This window comes from Balaenoptera ricei, chromosome 2 (genome assembly GCF_028023285.1).
Source record: "Balaenoptera ricei isolate mBalRic1 chromosome 2, mBalRic1.hap2, whole genome shotgun sequence".
Lineage (NCBI taxonomy): Eukaryota > Metazoa > Chordata > Mammalia > Artiodactyla > Balaenopteridae > Balaenoptera > Balaenoptera ricei.
This window is the reverse complement of record NC_082640.1, coordinates 58,903,499-58,924,075: the sequence shown is the minus strand read 5'-3', so window position 1 is coordinate 58,924,075 and position 20,577 is coordinate 58,903,499. Positions and strand designations below refer to the sequence as shown.

General features: G+C 43.9%; 1 non-coding gene across 1 annotated transcript; it reads left to right on the top strand.

The window, feature by feature from the left end:
* Nucleotides 1-8,190: 8,190 nt before the first annotated feature.
* On the top strand, nucleotides 8,191-8,263 carry TRNAK-CUU (transfer RNA lysine (anticodon CUU)). The gene has a single exon. It is a non-coding gene; the product is annotated as a tRNA-Lys (tRNA).
* The last annotated feature ends 12,314 nt before the right edge of the window (nucleotides 8,264-20,577 follow it).

Below are 20,577 nucleotides of genomic sequence, written 5' to 3'. Positions count from 1 at the left end.
AAGGGTCATTCCTGAAGGAATCCAATTGTCACCTTGAATTATTGTAGAGGGAGATGGCAATATGGGGACAGAAAGATACCATTAATTTGGTCAGCAAGACATAGACTTATAAACCAAGGAATGTGTAAGCTAGAAGCGCCCTCCTCAGAGGTCCTAGCCAAGCCCCTGTTTTAGAGATGAGGAAACTGAGGTCCAGGAAGAGGAGGGCACTGTCCAAGGTAACACAGGGAGCCCATGTCACAGCCTGGATTTCTCAGTGTGACAAGGTCCCAGGAGGAAAGCAGGCCACCCAGCAACCATTTGCCTGGGACTGGTTTCCAAGCAGCTGGGACTTTCAGTGTTAAGACTGGGCAAACCTGGATGGTGATCACCCTAACCCCTGTGGGTCATGGTTTCTCTCTCTTCCCTGTCTACATGTCTCCAAGAGAGGTTCTAGGAAAAATATGAAAAAACCAAAGCTATCTGATGCAGCCAGTCACTTGGACCCATCAGGACCAATGGCTTAGCCTGGGAGCGGGGTGGGCATGGGGGGCCCAAAGTGGCTGGGACTCTAATGCTGCTCAGGCCCTGCTTGCTCTGAGCACTTCGCCCGAGCCTCCAGCTTGGCCAGTCTTTGACTTCTTTGCTCTATTGTACGAAGGACAATTTAAAAGCTCTCTTGGAGCTGTTTAACTTTGATCTCTATAAACATTTCTTTTGGTATATGCCAGAATCCACATGGCGTGTATTTTGAGAGACTGTTTAGCAATGTGCTGGCATGTCTTTCTGTTGCTTTGTAGTTTGGGTGAGGGTCCGGACGGCTCTGTCCCTAACTTTCCGTGTGACCTTGAGCAAATCTACGTATCTTTCTGAGCCTTGATTTCCCCATTTGTGGGAAATTGCTATCTGACTTGCTCTGAAATTTGACTAGAAATTGCCTATCATATAGTAAGCACTCAATAAAAGGTTGCTGTTGTTACCTCCGGTCCCTGATGGCTCTGGGTCCAGTCTATCCCTTCCTCCAAGGTTTGGGGGAGTCAGCTAGGGGTCAGTGAAGACACCGGGATTCTCTGTGGATGAAAATTTAAGATTTCTCTCTCTTGGCCCCTGCCAGTCCAGAACTCAAATCTGCTGTTAAATATTTAACAGTTTCCACACAGAGGCTTTTCACCAGAGCATCTTTTCTCCTTAAATTATCAGAACAGAGTTGAAGTTTTGAAAGGTGCTCATGTTTTCCATATAGAGAGCTACAATTATATAACAAGGGAAGGATTTGGATGTGGCTGGGTGGAGGTGGAGTGGATGAAAGGGCTGGGGGCTGGTAGAAAGGGCACTGGCCTGGGCATCAGGAGACCTAGGACTCTGTCCCAAGTCTGCTCCTCATTTGCTTTTTGGCAAAAGCAAGGCCCTTTTCCCTCTGGGCCTCTCTGGCTCCCTATCCATGAGATACGCAGGTTAGAGTCAGTGATCTCCAAGGCTCTATCTTGGTGCTAGCCCTGTCTTGTGTGCTAGCTACACAGTAGGCATTAATAAATGTGGCATTTAATGAATGCTTGTTTAATGAATTAATATATGGGGGAGGGTACGGACACCGGATGAGGACTTTGACCCATGCCATTCTCTTCTGGGAGAAGGGCCTGGCCCCAGCGTGATATTCACTGGTCTGCTGGTTAGCCCCCAGCAGCACAGTCCTGAGGAAAACAAGAAGGGTTGAGGGCCAGGATGTCTGTCTCCCTTCCTGGGGTCGCAACACTGACTTCTTCCTTCCAGTGCAGCAAATTTCTCTCCCAATTCAGCTCCTACCTGGAAGTAGCCAAAAGACCCAGCTCCATATACCATTCATATGTGGAATCTAAAATATGACACAAATGAACTTATCTACAAGACAGAAACAGACTCACAGACATAGAGAAGAGACTTGTGGCTGCCAAGGGGGAAAGGCAGTGGGAGAGTGAAGGATTGGGAGTTTGGAATTAGCAGATGCAAACTATTATATGTAGAATGGATAAACAAGGTCCTCCTGTATAGCACAGGGAACTATATTCAGTATCCTGTGATAAGCCATAATGGGGAAGAATATGAAAAAGAATATATATATGTATAACTAAATCACTTTGCTGTACAGCAGAAATTAACACGACACTGTAAATCAACTATACTTCAATAAAATAAAATTAAAAAAAAAAAGGAAAAGTGCATTTGCATGAGGGGGGCTCTGAATTCTAGTCCTAGATCTGCTCAGTCCAACCTTCTGGGGGAAATGTGGGCAGTCTCCATCCCTTCTACAGACCAGGGACATTTTTTCCTTTAGACACAGTGCCAAGGGCTTGCAAGAATGCATTAAAAAAAAGAAACTTATGAATGAATGCATGAGTACGTAAATGTCTAAAGGCATAACACTACATCAATTCAACTCAGATAGGACTTTTGATAAACTTTTGTATTAAAGTATAACGTTAATATTTTAAAAAGCACAAATGTCGTAAATGTTTAACTCAAATTTTCACAAAGTGAACACACTCAGGTAAACAGCACCCAAATCAAGAAAGAGACCATGACCAACATCCCTGGAGGCCCTCTCACAGCCTCTTCCATTACTACTTTCCCAAAATGTAACCACTCTTCTGTCTTCTGTCTCAGCTGCTTTTTGTATTTTATCCAGCTTTCCTAGTAGATCTTGACAGGATAGTTGGTCTGCTACAAGCTAGTACAACATAGCCAGAAGCAGAAATCCTTGCCTTCCTCAACTCATACAGCTTTCTAAAATGTTAATATGTTTGATATGGTGTTTGGGTGGGGACTCCAATAATAGGTGTACTGAGGGCTTCGGATATTTTTTATTGTGGTAAAATATAATATTTATCACCATTTGTAAGTATACAATTCAGTGGCAATAAATATATTCACAGTGTTGTATAACTATTACAACTGTCTATACCTGAAACTTTTTCATCATCCCCAACCAAAACTCCATACTCATTTCACAATACCTCTCCCTTCCTTGCCTTTCCCAGCCCCTGGTAACCTCTATTCTACTTTCTGTCTCTATGAATTTGACTATTCTAGGTACCTCATGTAAGTGGAACAATATTTACAGTGTTGCTTCTGTGTTTGGCTTATTTCACTTAGCATAATTTTTTAAGGTCCATCTATGTTGTAGCATACATCAAAATTTTATTCCTTTTTATGACTGAATGCTATTCCACTGTATGCATATACTATATTTTGTTTATCCACTGATCTGTTGCTAGGCAATTAAGTTGTTTCCATCTTTTGGCTATTATGAATAACGCTGCTATGAACATTGGTGTACAAATATCTGTTCAAGTCTGAGATTTTAAAATGGCCCTATGGGGACTTATTTCCTACTTTGTAAATGAGCACTTGCGTGACCCAGCTCTAAGACTCCATGCAATGAACTGGCTCCCAAATGGACTAAGAGGGCTGGGGGGTCAAAGGTACATACACGCCAGTGACTTGCCCCTCCCCAGGAACGTAGAGGCTTCTCGTGTGCCCACTGTGTGTGGCAAGACTGGACAACGGGGGCTTCCCTGGTGGCGCAGCGGTTAAGAATCCGCCTGCCAATGCAGGGCACACGGGTTCAATCCCTGGTCCGGGAAGATCCCACATGCTGTGGAGCAACTAAGCCCGTGCGCCACATACTACTGAAGCCCCCTGTGGGCCTAGAGCCTATGCTCCGCCACCGCAGTGAGAAGCCCGTGCACCGCAACTAGAGAAAGCCCGTGTGCAGCAACGAAGACCCAACGCAGCCAAAAATAAAATAAATTAATTTAAAAAAACCCTCTCTTTCCTTTCTCCTACAAAACTTGATAGTACTTTCAAAAAACAAAATAAAAGAAGACTGGACAACGGCATGGCTGGAGCAGCCCCTCCGTCCACGGCTGCAGGACAGTCTCCGGGTAAGAAGGGTTCAAATTGAGCCTGGCATCCTGGTCTGACCCACCAGATCAGGTGCTAATTCCCTGAGGACTGGGGGGTCTCAGGGTCGGGGGTTCTGGCCCAGGAGGGGATGTCTTTGGTAGAGAGGCATGGGGCCTCTGCTCTCACCCTTGGTGGCAGGAGCCTCTCCCCATCATGTCTGAGATGGCAGGAGGGCAGGGAGGCCTGTCTCCACCACTGAACCAATCCTGGAAGGTTCAGGGACTGACTGAGTCATATATAGGGGGAGGGGGGACTGACAATAGGTTGGGGCTCATCAGTTACCAGGGGAACCAGAAGATGGGGCAGGGGGCAAGCACCTAGGTAGTTCCTGATTAAGCCCTATGATTAAGGGGATTGGATAGTCCTGTGAGTAAGCAGGGACTGGTCAAGCAGGGGATGTATGGAGAGCAAGAGAACAGCCATCTTGAGCAGCCTTACCATACAGATTCATTAGCTGTGTGTCCTTGAGCAAGTTACTTTACTACTCCATGTCTCAGTTTCCTTATCCTTATGATAATAATAACAACAACACTTTCTTCCTAGGATTGTTATGAGGCTGAAATGAATTAACACATATACAGTACAGTACTTTGGAAAGTGCCTGGGCCATGGAAAAGGAGAAGGGGTACAAGAAGAAGTGGTTATGGCATTGGAGGCCTTGAAGGTGCCCCAGCACCAGCTTGACAGGGGTGTGTCAAGCCCAGCTCTGTTACTTGTTAGCTGTATAGTCTTGGACAAGTCATTTAATCCAGCTGAAGGTCCTTTGAGAACATGGAGGCACTTCTCAGAGTGGAGACTCCACAATTGGCAGCTATTAGTATTAAGTGCTTGCTGAATGCTCTTGGCTTGCTTCCACACGAGCCCTGCTGCCCACCACTTTCAGGACTGGGGAATGGACACTGACCTGGAAGACTGGGAGACTGAGCTGAAAAGAACAAAGAGGCTATGCTGGGTACAAAGGCACCATTGTGAGCATGCGGTCTCACAATTTCCTTTCTGTCCTTTCAACCTGCAGGGATGCCATTTGGGACCTGAGTGGGAAGGGCGTGGGAGCCCATCCAGAGTTTACCAGCTGGTCTCAGGGAAGGTCAAAGAACACACGACGCCAGAGGAGAGACAGCCCTGCAAGGTCCTTGTGTGTCAGTCTCCTTGTTATGTAGGTGAAGAATCTGGGGCCCAGAGTGGGAGAGAGCGTCTGACATCACATTTGCTCTGACATCACAGAGCAAATCAAGGGTGGGAACCAGAGCCTCACACAGGGGACAGCAGGAAGTCCCACTGCTCCAGGTCTTCTATTCACAGGGGCATTTGAGACATTGTTCAGACATTTGACCCTTTTTCCAAATGAAGTTGGATATTCTGTCATTAAACACACTGAGAAGATGGCAAAAGTAAACATTTATCTTGCAACTTAAATATTGAGAAGTGCACTTGGCATCCTGGAAGCTGGAAAGTCCATGGCTTTGCTCTTTCTAGCCCAGTGGGGTTGGAGCATCTAGTACAGGTAGGGGTGGGTAATCGAAGCCAGAGAGGTAAGTTGATCTTGATCAGGCAAGACCAGACAGGCTTCATTAAGGAGTTTGTACTTTGGGCTTCATCCTGAGGCAGTGGATGACCTTGGAGAGATTTAAGGGAAATAGCAGAAAGATTGTGCTGGCTGCAAAGATCTCCCCAGACCACTGAGGAGTGTGGTTTAGCTTCAGCTGGTACCCAGAGGGAGGAGGGAAGGAGACGGGAGTACCAGGGTCTTCATAGTGCTCATCTCAGCCATCTCCATGGTGACACTGGAAGATGGTACAATTCCTTTCAAGGAAATTTCCTTATTAAAATTTCAAGTGTTTTTGTGTTTCAGGCTGGCCTAGACCCTGGCTTCACCCTCTTCTCTCTGAACACAAACAGGCAAACTGAGAAGTCGAGGGAGTAGAGAAGGAAATGCTGGGTTGAGATGGTATGAGGCAGACGGGCCCCAGCAGTGCCACCAGCCTGTGCAACCTTGGCTACCCATCCTCCATCCTCCACCTCTAGGCCTCCCCAGGCCCAACATCTAGTGGAAATCAAGTTGTGCCTCTTCCAAATAAGAAAAGCTTTTCTTCTTACACTCACTCAGTGAAACTCAAGGGAAGTGACCAGCACTTCTGTCCAGGGGTCTATGTGGTCATGAATTTATGAGTTCCTTAGAGACCTCCTTAAGCCATCCCTTTTCTTAGCCTTCCCTCTCTCACTCTCATCCCTTCTCTCCCCACCTCCCCATATTTTGTAGATGAAGAAACAGAGGCCCGCATTATGGAGGTGACTCACATAAAGGTTAAAATTCCAAAGGAACTTCCTCAAAAAATTACACATAGAATTACCATATGATCCAGCAATTCCATTTCTGGATATACACCCAAAAGAACTGAAAGCAGGGAATCGAACAGATATTTGTACACCAACACTCAGAGCAGAATTATTCACAATAGTCGAAAGGGGGAAGCAACCCAAATGCCCATCAACTGATGAATGGATAAACAAAATGTGGTATATTCATGAGATGGAATATTTATTCAGCCTTAACAAGAAAGGATATTCTGAGGTATGCTACAACATGGATGAACTTTGAAAACATTATGGTAAGTGGAATAAGCTAGACACAAAAAGATAAAATATTATATGATTCCACTTACATGAGGCACCTAGAGTAGTCAAATTTATGGAGACAAAAAGTAGAATGGCAGTTGCCAGGGACTGAGGGGAGAATAGGGAGTTGTTTAATGGGTACAGAGTTTCAATTTGGGAAGATGAAATAGTTCTGGAGTTGGATGGTGGTGATGGTTGCACAACAATGTGAATGTACTAATGCCACTGAACTGTACACTTAAAAATGGTTAAAGCAGTAAATTTTATGTTATGTTTATTTTACCATAATTAAGAAAAAGAAACACATACACAATACAGAATGTATCCAATCCAGGATCACCTATTGCGTCTGATTATTATGGCCACTGTATCTCTTTTAATCTAGCAAAAGTCATTTTTTAAAAATTCAATACTTACTTGTTGAAGTATTGTCCTGCAGAATTTCCCACTTTCTGATTTTGTGCTATTGCTTCCTTGTGCTGTCATTTGTCTGGTTCCTCTCTTTATTTCCTGTAAACTGGAATTAATATCTAATGGTTGATAGATCCACATGAAGTATTTTTTGGCTAGAATAAATAATGACCATTGATCTTGTGTACTTCAGATTATATCACCATTGAAGACACACAATCTTACTGAAGATTAGTAAACCACTAGCAAAACTCAGATTAATTTCTCAGTTAGGGTGGTGACAGCTTGATTCCTCCATTGTACAGTTACTCTTGAATCTAGGAAGTAACCCGTGTAGTGTTGCTCTGAACCTGTGTGACCCTTAACAACTATTAACATAACGGTTTAACCTCGAAGGATAATCCTCGTTTACAAGGGTTTGCTGATTTACGCTTTTTCTAATCCTACATTTTTCCCCCCACCCTATAAAGTAGAGCACTCCCTCATCAACTGGGACTATTTGGTTACTACTAGAAAAGCAGAATAAATCTTTAATTTTTTTCGTTCTAGTGGGGAGAGGTTTGAAATAATGGTCCCTTCCCACACAGAGGTGTTATCATACTGTAGGATAAATGTCTTTACCTTTTAGTTCTGTGTGAGCAAACGCCACAATTAATTCAATTAATTTCTGAGACTGCGTTAGCTTTTTAATAATCTTCTACTTTGTGAACAATGGGGCATGGCTTCCTTGAACCACCGTCGTGCCGAAGAAAAATGCCAGATACCTCAAAGCCACACGGGGGCCCCCGAGAGGCCAGCCAGCTCTACACATGTACCTTGGATTCTGATCTTCTTTAGAGGGTACGCAGGACGTTCCTCCAGATCCAGCTGTTGTGTCCGGCCACGCAGGTGTCGAGACCATTCTTGGTCCCCGGAGCGGCAGGGGGTGAGCGCTCTCTCAACGAGGATCTCGGGGATAAACAGGAGGCACCCCACGCTCACTTCCGTCCTCTCTCAGCGGGAGTTCAGGGGCGCCTGCATCAGCCCGCTTTACCGCTGACCACTAGAGGGCCATTTAAACATTTATTAAACAGTAAAAGTTTGTGTGCACAGAATCAGAAATGAAACACAATTTTGAGAGTAGTAAAAAGCTTTACCAAAAAAAATTATGGGGAAAAAAATTTAAATACAAAATATGTCTTGGAACAAGTTAAAACAATCTTATTACTTTGAAAAGATTTAGAAAAAGGGCATTGCTCAGCTGCCCGGCTAGCTCAGTCGGTAGAGCATGGGACTCTTAATCCCAGGGTCGTGGGTTCGAGCCCCACGTTGGGCGGTTGCTTTTCTGCGTTTTTTCCAATTCGCTATTATGTTCTGTGATACTGAAAATTAGTTTGGAGATCAGCTCTGATTCACAGGGTTTACTATGCACATTAATTTCATATCCTTGAATTCCTCTAAGTAATTTACTTTGTGCATTTGGGAAGGGCTAGTGATTATCATGGGCTGTTTAAACCACTGTAAGATTGTTTTAGTGATGATAGCTATTGTGAACAGACATAGGAGTTTCGTAATCCTTTTTTTCTAAGTCAGTGATCCAAACTGAACATTTTTACTGCAGCAATTTTGCAGTCTTAAAACATATTCACTATCCTGTGATAAACCATAATGGAAGGTAATATAAAAAAGAATGTGTATGTATGTGTGTGTCTGTGCACGTGTGTGTGTAACTGGATCACTTTGCTGTACAACAGAAATTAACACAACATTGTAAATCAACTATACCTCAATTAAAAAAACCATATCTCAAAGCAAGTAATTATTTTTTCCTTCATATGTTTTCCTAAAAGAACTCAATTTCTTAGGGCAAAACTTTGCTTCTACGTTCACAGCTGCAAATTCTTTCCTTGCTTAAATATTTCCTGTCATTCCCAACAATTCTCAAACATTCTCCACAATTACCATATGTTATTATCATCAGTTCAAGATACTATTTCAGACTTTGGAAGAAACACATGGAAAATTTCGCAATCGAAAATGAAGACCCCTAAATACTCCTATTATTACAAAGGAATATTTAATCTCTAGGTGATGGAAGGTGAAGTAGAATTTTTAAAAAGGCAAACTCTGTCAGAGAAAAATCAAACTGGTAAATTGATGAGAAGTCAATGAAGATATATTTACTTTTAAATATATATCCATTTTAAATTGAAGGTCAGTGTTATGGGTTGAATTTGTGTCCCCCTGATATTTGTATGTTGGAGTTCTAACCCCTAGTACTTCAGAATGTGACCTTATTTGGAAACAGGGTTGTTGCAGATGTAATTAGTTAAGATGAGGTCATATCAGAGTAGAATGCATGCTTAATCCAATATGACTTGTGTCTTTATAAAAGGGGGAAATATGGACACAGGCAGGCACCCAGAAATGCACATTTGGACACATGGGAAAGTGCCATGTGAAATAAAAGCAGAGATCAGAGTGATGTGTTTATAAGCCAAGGAATGCCAAAGATTGCCAGCAAACAACCAAAAGCTAGGGGAAAATCCTGGAACAGATTCTCCCTCAGGGCCCTCAGAAAAAACCAACCCTACCAACACCTTGATCTTGGACTTCTAGCCTCCAGAACTGTGAGACAATACATTTGTTGTTTAAACCATCCAGTTTGTGGTATTTTGTTATGGTAGCCCCAGGAAACTAATGCAATCAGCGTTCTGTGGGGAGGTGATTTTGATTTTAAATTTATTTTAGTATACGTTTTATTAAGTAGTTGCCATCATCTTCATTTCATTTCAAACTTATATTAAATCGTTGTCATCATCTTCATTTCCTTTCCTTTCATTTCCAAAGCTGTAGGAAAAGCAATGGTTTGTTTAGATGTGGACCTAAATTCAGCTCAAGTGAGGACATTATGATCACAGCTCCTTCAGAAGTAACATTTAGAAATGAGCGCAATCTCAAACTATATTTTCTTATTGTTGGCTGGTGATTTATTATGTTGGCTAATGAGTTATAACTGTTTGTACTAAAAGAATATATTCAAGGATACACTAAGTTAAACACATTTTATTCTCTCATCGAACTCATATTTGGAGGCTTTATATTCAATTATTCAATAAATAAATCACTTTAACAAAGTGTGCTAATTCTCAGTGGTCCAGTTTCTTCAACAAATAAATGGCAAGGAAAAGAGAGTGACAGAGTGAACTCCATCAAATGAAATACATGGACCGTGTTTGGATCCTGATTTGAACCAACCAATCATAAGATTATAATGTGACATACACAATACAATCATGAGATTGTATGAGACAATCCTGGGAATTTGAACACTGACTGGATACTTGAAGATATTAAGAAAGCATTTATTTTTAAATGTAATAATGGTATTGTTTTTTAAAAGCCCTTATCATTTAGAGATATGTACTCACTTGTTTAGAAATGAAAGACATATTTGGAATTTGTGTGTATTTATTTTGTTGGGGGAAGAATAATTGGGTACCACCAACGGGGTAGTACCTTTGCTGGGGAAAGGGGCAGATGAGGGACTGAAGTAGGAAAGGGACTTCTCACTATCTTCATTTTTTAAAAAAGTTAATTTATTTATTTATGGCTGTGTTGGGTCTTCGTTTCTGTGCAAGGGCTTTCTCTAGTTATGGCAAGCAGGGGCCACTCTTCATCGCGGTGTGCGGGCCTCTCACTATCGCGGCCTCTCTTGTTGCGGAGCACAGGCTCCAGACCCGCAGGCTCAGTAATTGTGGCTCACGGGCCCAGCTGTTCCGCGGCATGTGGGATCTTCCCAGACCAGGGCTCGAACCCGTGTTCCCTACATTGGCAGGCAGATTCTCAACCACTGCGCCACCAGGGAAGCCCCTATCTTCATTTTTATATTAAAAATTTTTTGAGTTATTGAATTTTGAATTATTTTGAAATATTTTGTATTCAAAACGTTAAAAAAAGAAGTGTACTTCAGGGTTTTGGTGTGGTGGTATGGTCACAAAGAGGCCCTTGCCCCTTCTTTTGATACTCTAAGCAGTACAGACCAGATGCTGTACAGACAATGGAGTGAGGGTTCTCTGTGGGTTTCTGTGGTCAAAGAAGGGGTTGTCTTAAGGGAAGACTGAAGGAGAAGTTGGCGTCAGATAAATGGAGAGGCGTCTGGAATTCATGGGGTGCATAGCATGTTGGGGGGGCAGGTTAGAAAAGGCACTGATGAGACAAGTATAAAGCCTGGAGGACGGTTGGGGACTGTCTGTGGAAGGACTTCAAATGCCAAGCTAAGGACTTTGGGATTTATCCTCCTTAACGTTTCTTGAGCACCAGTTCACTGTTCAGCACCGCATTAAGCCTTTCCATGCAATTCTCACAGTAAACCGATGGAAAGGTACTGCTATTCTTCCCATTTTGCAGCTGAGCAAACTACACAGTTTTTGAACAGGGGAACTGACATGAGGAAATTCATTTGTGTGTATATTCAATAATAGCTCAAAGAAATTAGGTGACAAAAATTTGCACAAATAGGGCAGGTGCAGAACCCCGACCTCGGTATCATATGGTATTATTTACGTTGGCCTCTGTCGGAGGTGGGCTGAACTCCACTATCTCAGAAAGCCATACTTCGACTCCCCCCAGCCTGCCTTGTGTCTCCCTCTCCGTCCTCATTTCCGCAGGACCGGGGCTGGAGAAGGGGAGGAGCAGGACCCGACAGATGGCCGTCAGTCGCACCAAATAAACTGGCAGTGAGCTTGCTAAACAACGAAACTGCTAGACGCAGACTCCATTACCTACCCTCTTCCGGCCAGATTGCTGACCCTAAAGCTTTCCTATGCAGATACTAGTAGAGATGCTATTGAACGTAGGCTTCAGAGGTAGCCTTTTCTCCCAGGCCATTTCAAAGCCCACATCTTTGTGGCCCTATATTGCCTAAGGGCCTCCGAAACTGGGCCTTTCCCATTCTTTTATTGCGGGTGAGGCACCACCTCCTTTCCCATCGCCCCAACAACACACAAAATCAAATTTAAGCTTTAAAAATCCCAGGCAGCCCGGGGGTGGGGGTGGGGCAGAGCATTAGGGGGTGGGGGATGGGAAGAAGCCGCCGCCCCTCCCCCACCCCGCGGCGCCTCAAGTGCCTTGGAGCTACCAATCCTGACTTGCCCCGGGGCGGCGCCGGCGTAGGGGCACGTGCGCAGCGGGCTGCCATTGGCTGGAGCAGCGGCTGCGCGGGTCGCGATGCTGTCAGCTCCGCGGGTGCTGGTAAATCCGGCCCAGGATGTAGAGATGGAGGTGCCTGACGGCCTGTCCGACGCGGAGTTGGGTGGGATAGAGAGTAGGGGGCAGTAGTCGGGGGAGGTAGGAGAAGGAGGAGGCGGCTGCGAATCGCTTACAAATGGCTCCGAAGCATGACCTGAAGCCTAAATTCCAGGAGGGTGAGTCTGAGCCCCTGTGGAAAAGGCTTCTAACAGCGTGTAAAGGGAGAGGGAGAATTGTAATAGGGGAGGGGCAGGCGCGAGTCCTAGCAGCCTCGCTGCTATAGCAACCGCCGCTCAGCCATTGGTGGGCGCAGCAGCGGGCCCCTCCCCAAAGCGAGCAACTGTCAGTGAGCCACCGGTAAGTGGTCCCGCTCAGCCATTGGTGGGCGCCACAGTGGGCCTCGCCCCCTCCCCTCTTCTCTATAAAAGGAGCCAGAATTTGGATTGAGGTAAAATGGTTGTTTTTTTTTTTGAGACGCAAGTCTGCGGTCTTTTGGGTCGGCTAGCTTTCTGATTAAAATTGTTATTCCTCGTTCCAACAACTCAGCACCCGATTTATTGGCCTGTCTTGCGGCGAGCAGAACAAGGCTGGGCTCGGTAACAGGCGCAGGAGAGGGAGGCAGGCGGGCTGGGGTGGTTGAGGTTCGGGGACGGGGGGCGGCAAGGGCTGCGCTGCGGGGAGGCAGCGGGCAGGGCTTTGTGCGGGGAAAGCGCATTGCGGCGTGTTATTTCGGTGCGTCATGAGAAAATACCTTGTGAAGCGAAAGCGTTAGGCAGGCATTAGAGTGGCAGAGGGAGCCGTTGCCGCGTGGCAAAGCCTTAGAGTGCAGTGTTTGTTGTTATGAGGAAGAGGGTCTGGAGAAAGTAGCCTATTGCAGGGAAGGGACGGGTGCGCCAAGGTGGCCGTTAGGGGAAGAGATGTGGCAGGAGGGAGGGGAGGGAGCGGCGGCGGTTTCGGGCGCCGGTGCGGGGCCCTCCGGCTGCGTGGGCGGCCAACGGCTGGTGCTCCGGGGGCGACCTCGAGCCCCGAGGTGGTCGCGCTCGGTGGAGCCTCCGGGCTGCGGCTGGGGGGGTGGGTTTCGCGCCTGGGGGCGGGAGAACTGCGTTGTAAAACGGCCGCTGCAAGATGGCCATCCCATCTTGGCCGCCAGCGCCTTGATCCCCCGGCTCCCGGCCGCAGACGCCGCTTTAGGGTAGATGCAGCGCCCCCTTCTTCCACCGCCACCGTCCGGGGACCGGTTCCCCGGCGCTTACCCCAAAGAGGAGGTGGGTGGGGACAGGAGAGAAAAAGCGTGAGCGTCTGGGTCGGCTTTGTGTTGCCCGAAGGCATCCCTTTGCTTTCTGAAAAGCCGAGTGCCAAGATCCTATGGGAATGTGAGTGCGCTCTTGCTGTGCAGTTGCTTGTAAAACAATAAATAAAAACGACCTTAATGGTATTCTGTTTCCATTTATAAGTCCCGTTGCCTTGGTGTCATCTTTTAAGTACAGCAGTTGTTTGACTAATTGCAATAATATGTGATTAACAGTGATTCGAAAGTTGAGTTTTTATTGTCTTTGATCGACATGCCTTGGCTGACGGTAGAACTTGATTCAGTGGAAGACAGCTCTTTAATTTTCACAATTAGCGCATCTATTAATTTATATTAAAGTGGAGGCTTAATAGTAAATTAAAATGGAAGTAAAATTCTGTAAGGCAAGCAAGAACTTTTTTAAATTCCCATTCATTATTATGGGTGTATGTGTTAGTTACCATGGATGTCGAGACGTCTGCAAAAAGTTGTTGTAGGGATTTTCAAACTTTAATGTGCGTTAGAATTACTTTGAGTCATGTACACAAAACACAAGTATATTGTAACTTTATGGAATATTTAAGAGGTTTCCAAGGGTGTTTCTGCTATAACTGACTCTTAATACCTGCTTTCTCCCACCTGAGAAACTGTGTGAGTTCTATGGATTGCTTTTTTTTTTTTAAAACTAGATGTTTTGCAGCAGGGATTCTTAATCTAGGGTCAGTGTTCATAATTCAGAAGATCCGTGAACTTGGACGGGAAAAAGTTTTTTTTCTATAGTCTCGCTAAAATTTAGTATTTCAGTTATGAATGTAGATCCCTTCCCCCACAAAAAAAGCAAAGAAAACCCGGGCTTCCTCGGTGGTCCAGTGGTAAAGAATCAGCTTTCCAGTGCAGGGGACCCTGGTTCCATCCCTGGTGGGGGAACTAAGATCCCACATTCCGCGGGGCAACTAAGTCCACGCGCCAGAACTACTGAGCTCGCGCTCGTCAACTACAGAGCCCACGTGCTCTGGAGCCCGCACTGCACAACTAGAGAGAGAAAACCAGCATGCCACAACTAGAGAGAAGCCCGCGCACCACAATGAAGAGCCTGCGTGCCGCAACTAAGACCCGGTGCAACCAAAAAAAAAAAAAAAAGAAAGAAAAAAAAGAAAATAAATAAATAAAAAGAAAAGTAAAAAAACAAAAAAACCCACAGTAGTATTAGCTGTATGTTTTCACATCCCAGCATTACAGTTGTGGGAGATACATTCAGATGTAATGTATGCTCTTCATTACTTCAGAATTGTGGTAGTTATTGGATCAGCAGCTAAATGTTTACATCAGTTAAGGAGCTCATATAATACCATAGAACATGATATTTTAAATGTTTTGAAAACTATTTCAGTACAGTTGGTTTCCTTTGTAATACTGTTTTACGTGTTTGTAGAAAAATTCTGGGAAAAGGCCCAATGGCTTAATCAGACTGAAGGGTCCATGGCACAAAAAATTAATCCCCACTGTAGTATATCAAAGGAGAATCACCCAGGTCTGGGACAGTTAAGGATGGCTTTCTGGAGGAAGTGCTTTAGTTCTAAACTAGAGGGATGGTAGAGTGAGAGGAGATAATAGTGAAGGAGAATCCATGTGCTGCTGTAGTGGTGAATTAGACAAGAGTAGGAACCAATGTATCTGCAAGATTTTTTTTAAATTAATTAATTAATTTTTGGCTGCATTATGTCTTTGTTGCTCTGTGTGGGCTTTCTCTAGTTGCGGTGTGCGGGCTTCTCATTGTGGTGGCTTCTCTTGTTGTGGACCACAGACTCTAGGTGCACGGGCTTCAGTAGTTGTGGCACTTGGGCTCAGTAGTGCGGAGCATGGGCTTAGTTGCTCTGCGGCATGTGGGAGCATGGGCTTAGTTGCTCTGCGGCATGTGGGATCTTCCTAGACCAGGGCTCGAACCTGTGTCCCCTGCATTGGCAGGCGGATTCTTAACCACTGTGCCACCAGGGAAGCCCCTCTGTAAGGTTCTAAAGCTACCCAAGAATCTGCAGTTACCATCACTTTCCAGACATGTTTTCTACTCTTGTGTCAAAGTTGAGTTGTATAACCATCTTTAAGAAATTATAATTAGTTATTTATAAGACATTTTCAGAGAATATCTTGTAAGGAAAAAGGAATATTCTGTTGGAACTAAAATTGTATTAAAACACTGCAGAAGAATTGAGCTTCTGTAATTGTGGGGATATGAATGATCAGGAATAGTTTTTTTCATGATTCTTTTAAACTTGAAAGTTTTTCTTAATTTAATAATGATACAACATATGTTATAAGCAGTTTTTAAGCACTGTGACTGGTTTGCACCGGACTTGGTCTTCCACTTGAAATGTTAAAGCATAAGGTAAAGAAGACTATTGGGCATCTAGCCCATTGTCAGGGGGAAGTCTCTTTTGGCTTGTCGGGAGACTGACTGATGCTGGACTTTGAGTAATGTTCCCAGTAAGCAAACCTGTGGGAGGATGGGGAACTGGAATCTCATCACCCTTGAATTTGAGAGCATTGGGCAAAATTACCTTTATAGTTTGATACTAGCAAGGATTAAGGTTTAAAAAAACATATCTGAGACAGTGGTTTGCTCCTTCCCCAATTAACAGTGTTTCCACTTCCGTGGAAAAATAGGCATTTGTTATCTTGGCTCATACTCCTCAACTTACTGTATATTTTTTCAACAGGATGTTAGGGCCAGGTAGCTAGAATGGAGGTCAAAGGGTCTTAGCCTCAGTGCAGTTGTCTTTGGCAGCAGCAGACAAAAGGAGGGAGAGGGGAGTAAGGCCACTTTCAGGGTGCTTTAAAGAGTACCTGGAGAGTTAAATTAGGCACAGAGGTCTGATCTTTGGTGCTGCTGCTTAGGCCCTAAACCTTATCTACATCCCCACGGTCTCATTCTTTTTTTTTTTTTTTTTTAATTTATTTATTTATTTATTTTTATTTATGACTGTGTTGGGTCTTCGTTTCTGTGCGAGGGCTTTCTCTAGTTGTGGCAAGTGGGGGCCACTCTTCATCGCGGTGCGCGGGCCTCTCACTATCGCGGCCTCTCTTGTTGTGGAGCACAAGCTCCAGACGCGCAGGCTCAGTAATTGTGGCTCACGGGCCCAGTTGCTCCGCGGCATGTGGGATCTTCCCGGACCAGGGCTTGAACCCGTGTCCCCTGCATTGGCAGGCAGACTCTCAACCACTGCGCCACCAGGGAAGCCCCCCACGGTCTCATTCTTGTCCACAGTGTTCAGCAATGGCTCCAGCCCAGCTTTCTCTTGAGCTCCAGATGTATATACTCAACTGCTTACTAGATGGCTCCAGTTTGGACATCCTGTAGCCAGTGTAACTTATTCCAAAATTGATCTGAAACCCCCTCCCTCCATTTCCTTTTCTGATTAATGCTCCCACCATGCTGGAAGTCAGTTTAAACTGTTTCTGCTTTGGCTTAGCTATCCTCACTGCTTTTGATTCATACCTATTTCTGTTCTATCCCTGTTGGGAAAAGTCTTTGGTCTCCCTGTTTTTAAAATTTTTATTTATTTCTTTATTTATGGCTGTGTTGGGTCTTCGTTTCTGTGCGAGGGCTTCCTCTAGTTGTGGAGAGCGGGGGCCACTCTTCATCGCGGTGCGCGGGCCTCTCACTGTCGCGGCCTCTCTTGTTGCGGAGCACAGGCTCCAGTCGCGCAGGCTCAGTAGTTGTGGCTCACGGGCCTAGCTGCTCCGCGGCATGTGGGATCTTCCCAGACCAGGGCTCGAACCCGTGTCCCCTGCATTGGCAGGCAGATTCTCAACCACTGCGCCACCAGGGAAGCCCCTGGTCTCCCTGTTTTTAGTCTCCACTTTAAGTTCTGCATAGGCCTAGCAGCCTCAGGCAGTGGTTTCTCAGAGTGGACCACTGCACAAGAATTTATATCATGTTTCTTCTATGCTTTTGTACCAGTTGTTTTCCTCAGCTTGGGCCCTTCCCTGTGACCTTCCCTAGTAGCTTATCAGTCACTCTTCTTATTGTTTATGAGAACAGTTAAAATATGAAATCCAGTAAATTGTGTAAAACTATTTGGTTACATATCAGTGTCACCCATACTGCTCTATAGTCTCTTCAGAATTGAGCTAGTAGGCTATTTTAATTTTAGAGCTAAAAGAGCTGACTGTGTTGGCACTTCTGTTACCTCTGGGTCTGTTGAAACCAAGTGGACTGAAAATAATGTGAGAAATCTATTTCTTCTACAATCAAATGATATTTTGAGGTACTGCCAGGAATTGCCTGCCTGATTTGTCTGATGAGCAGGGATGTCTTCCAGATCTTATTCCAGTCACTAACATTTTATTTAGTCTTGCAAGTCTTAATGGTAGGTTCAACATAGAGTGTAAGTTCCAAAGGTTAGAATTCTTGTCTGTTTTTTTTTTTTTGTTGTTGTTGTTGTTTATTGAAGCAGCCCAATACCCAGAGCATCACTGACCACACTGAAGGCATGAACATAGTGGGACCTCTTTAAAAAAAAACAGCTGTATCTGATGCACATTGAAATTTTTATGTATAGAATGTTTTTCTTAGTTTAATCAGTTTAAAAGGGTTGGAAGCAGAGAAAGAATAAGTAGAGCATAAGGTCTTAAAATTTCTTTAAATCCCAGATGTATATTGAAAAATAAACCAACCCTGCCAGTAGATAGCTATAGTAGATTTTATTTGCTTAGCAGGTGATACGTGATTTGGTGATTTAAATAGGTTGATATCCTAATTGTTTTTAGTCGTTTACATTAGATGCTAAGGTTTTTTTGTTATATTCAAGTTTGATCTGAAGTGTTGATGGATACATTGCCTTACTCACTTGCCTAATTTTTTGAGAAATATCGTAATACAAGATTGATGGCTCTCCCAGATGTGAGTATTCTTAAATATGAAGAGAAATCACAACTAACCCAGTACTTCTTTTTTCTTTTTTACTTTTACAGGTGAGAGAGTGCTGTGCTTTCATGGGCCTCTTCTTAATGAAGCTTGGGTTAGCCAAAAAGTTCATTCGGTTTTCCTGTAAGCTGGCTCTAGTAGCACTTAGTTATCTTTAACTTCATTCAAAACAATTTTGTTAGATTGTATTGTGACAGCTGTTATATCAGCGTGCATTTTAAAAAAACTTATCAAAATTGGTGAATTTTTGTGTGGCCATTTTAATGTTGAAGATGGAAAAAAAAGCGCAACATTTTCAGCATATTATGCTTTATTGTTTCAAGAAAGGTAAAAATGCAACTGAAATGCAAAAAAAGATTTGTGCAGTGTATGGAGAAGGTGCTGTGACTGATCGAACATGTCAAAAGTGGTTTGCGAAGTTTCATGCTGGAGATTTCTTGCTGGACGATGCTTCACAGTCTGGTAGACCAGTTGAAGTTGATAGCGATCAAATCGAGACATTCACTGAGAACAATCAACATTATACCACGCGGAGATAGCTGACATACTCAGAATATCCAGATCAAGTGTTGAAAATCATTTGCACCAGCTTGGTTATGTCAATCGCTTTGATGTTTGGGTTCCACGTAAGTTAAGCCAGCGGTCCCCAACCTTTTTGGCACCAGGGACCGTTTTCATGGAAGACAATTTTTCCACAGATGGACGGGGGTGGGGGGTGGGGTGCGGCGGCGGGGATGGTTCAGGCGGTAATGTGGGCAATGGGGAGTGATGGAGAGCGGCAGATGAAGCTTCACTAGCTTGCCTGCCGCTCACCTCCTGCTGTGTGGCCTGGTTCCTAACAGGCTGCGCACCAGTACCAGTCCACGGCCTGGGGGTTGGGGACCCCCGAGTTAAGTAGGAAAAAAAAAAACCTTCTTGACCATATTTCCACTTGCGATTCTCTACTTAAACGTAATGAAAGCATTCCATTTTTAAAACAAATTGTGACTGGTGATGAAAAGTGGATACTGTACAATAACGTGGAACAGAAGAGATCGTGGGGCAAGTGAAATGAACCACCACCAACCACACCAAAGGCTGGTCTTCATCCAAAGAAGGTGATGTGTATATGGTGAAATTGGAAGGGAGTCCTCTATTATGAGCTCCTTCTGGAAAACAAAACGATTAATTCCAACAAGTACTGCTCCCAGTTAGACCAACTGAAAGCAGCACTTGACGAAAAGCATCTGGAATTAGTCAACAGAAAATGCATAGTCTTCCATCAGGATACCGCAAGACCGCATGTTTCTTTGATGACCAGGCAAAAACTGTTATATCTTGTCTGGGAAGTTCTGATTCATCCGCCGTATTCACCAGACATTGCACTTTCGGATTTCCATTTATTTTGGTCTTTACAAAATTCTCTTAACAGAAAAAAATTTCAATTCCCTGGAAGACTGTAAAAGGCACCTGGAACAGTTCTTTGCTCAAAAGGATAAAAAGTTTTGGGAAGATGGAATTATGAGTTGCCTGAAAAATGGCACAAGGCAGTGGAACAAAATGGTAAATACGTTGTTCAATAAAATTCTCAGTGAAAATGAAAAATGTGTCTTTTATTTTTACTTAAAAACCAAAGGAACTTTTTAGTCATTGGATAATACCAGATTTCAATGGTTAGTAGCTTTAGTGAGAGCTGCCTTTTTCATAGATTTTCGTAGATTCATAGTTCCTCATCTTCTCTTTATGGGTGTCTTAACTGCTTGCTTAGTGGGTCACATAAAGCATTGCTATCTTGCCATTCATCTTACTGACCTGCTAAAGGTCCAGTAGTTGGAAAGAGCATTTGAGGGGAAAGATAGAAGATTGACTATTTATGGGAGCAAGATAAGCTTTGTGTAATTAATGACTTGTGAGAAAATACTACCAAAGTCAATTTTATTTGCAAATATAATATGCTGAGTAAGCACTGAGTAGTTATGTTAAAGGTAAAAGCTAACATTTAAAATGAGTACATTTAACTTCTATTTGTTAGATTGTCTGGCAAAGTTTGAATCCTGGGGGTTCCCTTTCCCTTTTCTCTGTGTTAATGTTGTGCTCAGGTAATAAAAACTGATTTTACATTTAGCCAAAGATAAATGGGATAATGCATTACCAAGTCAAAAATGTTTTTAGTATTTTGTTTCTGGTAACTTTTTTAGCACAAATATTT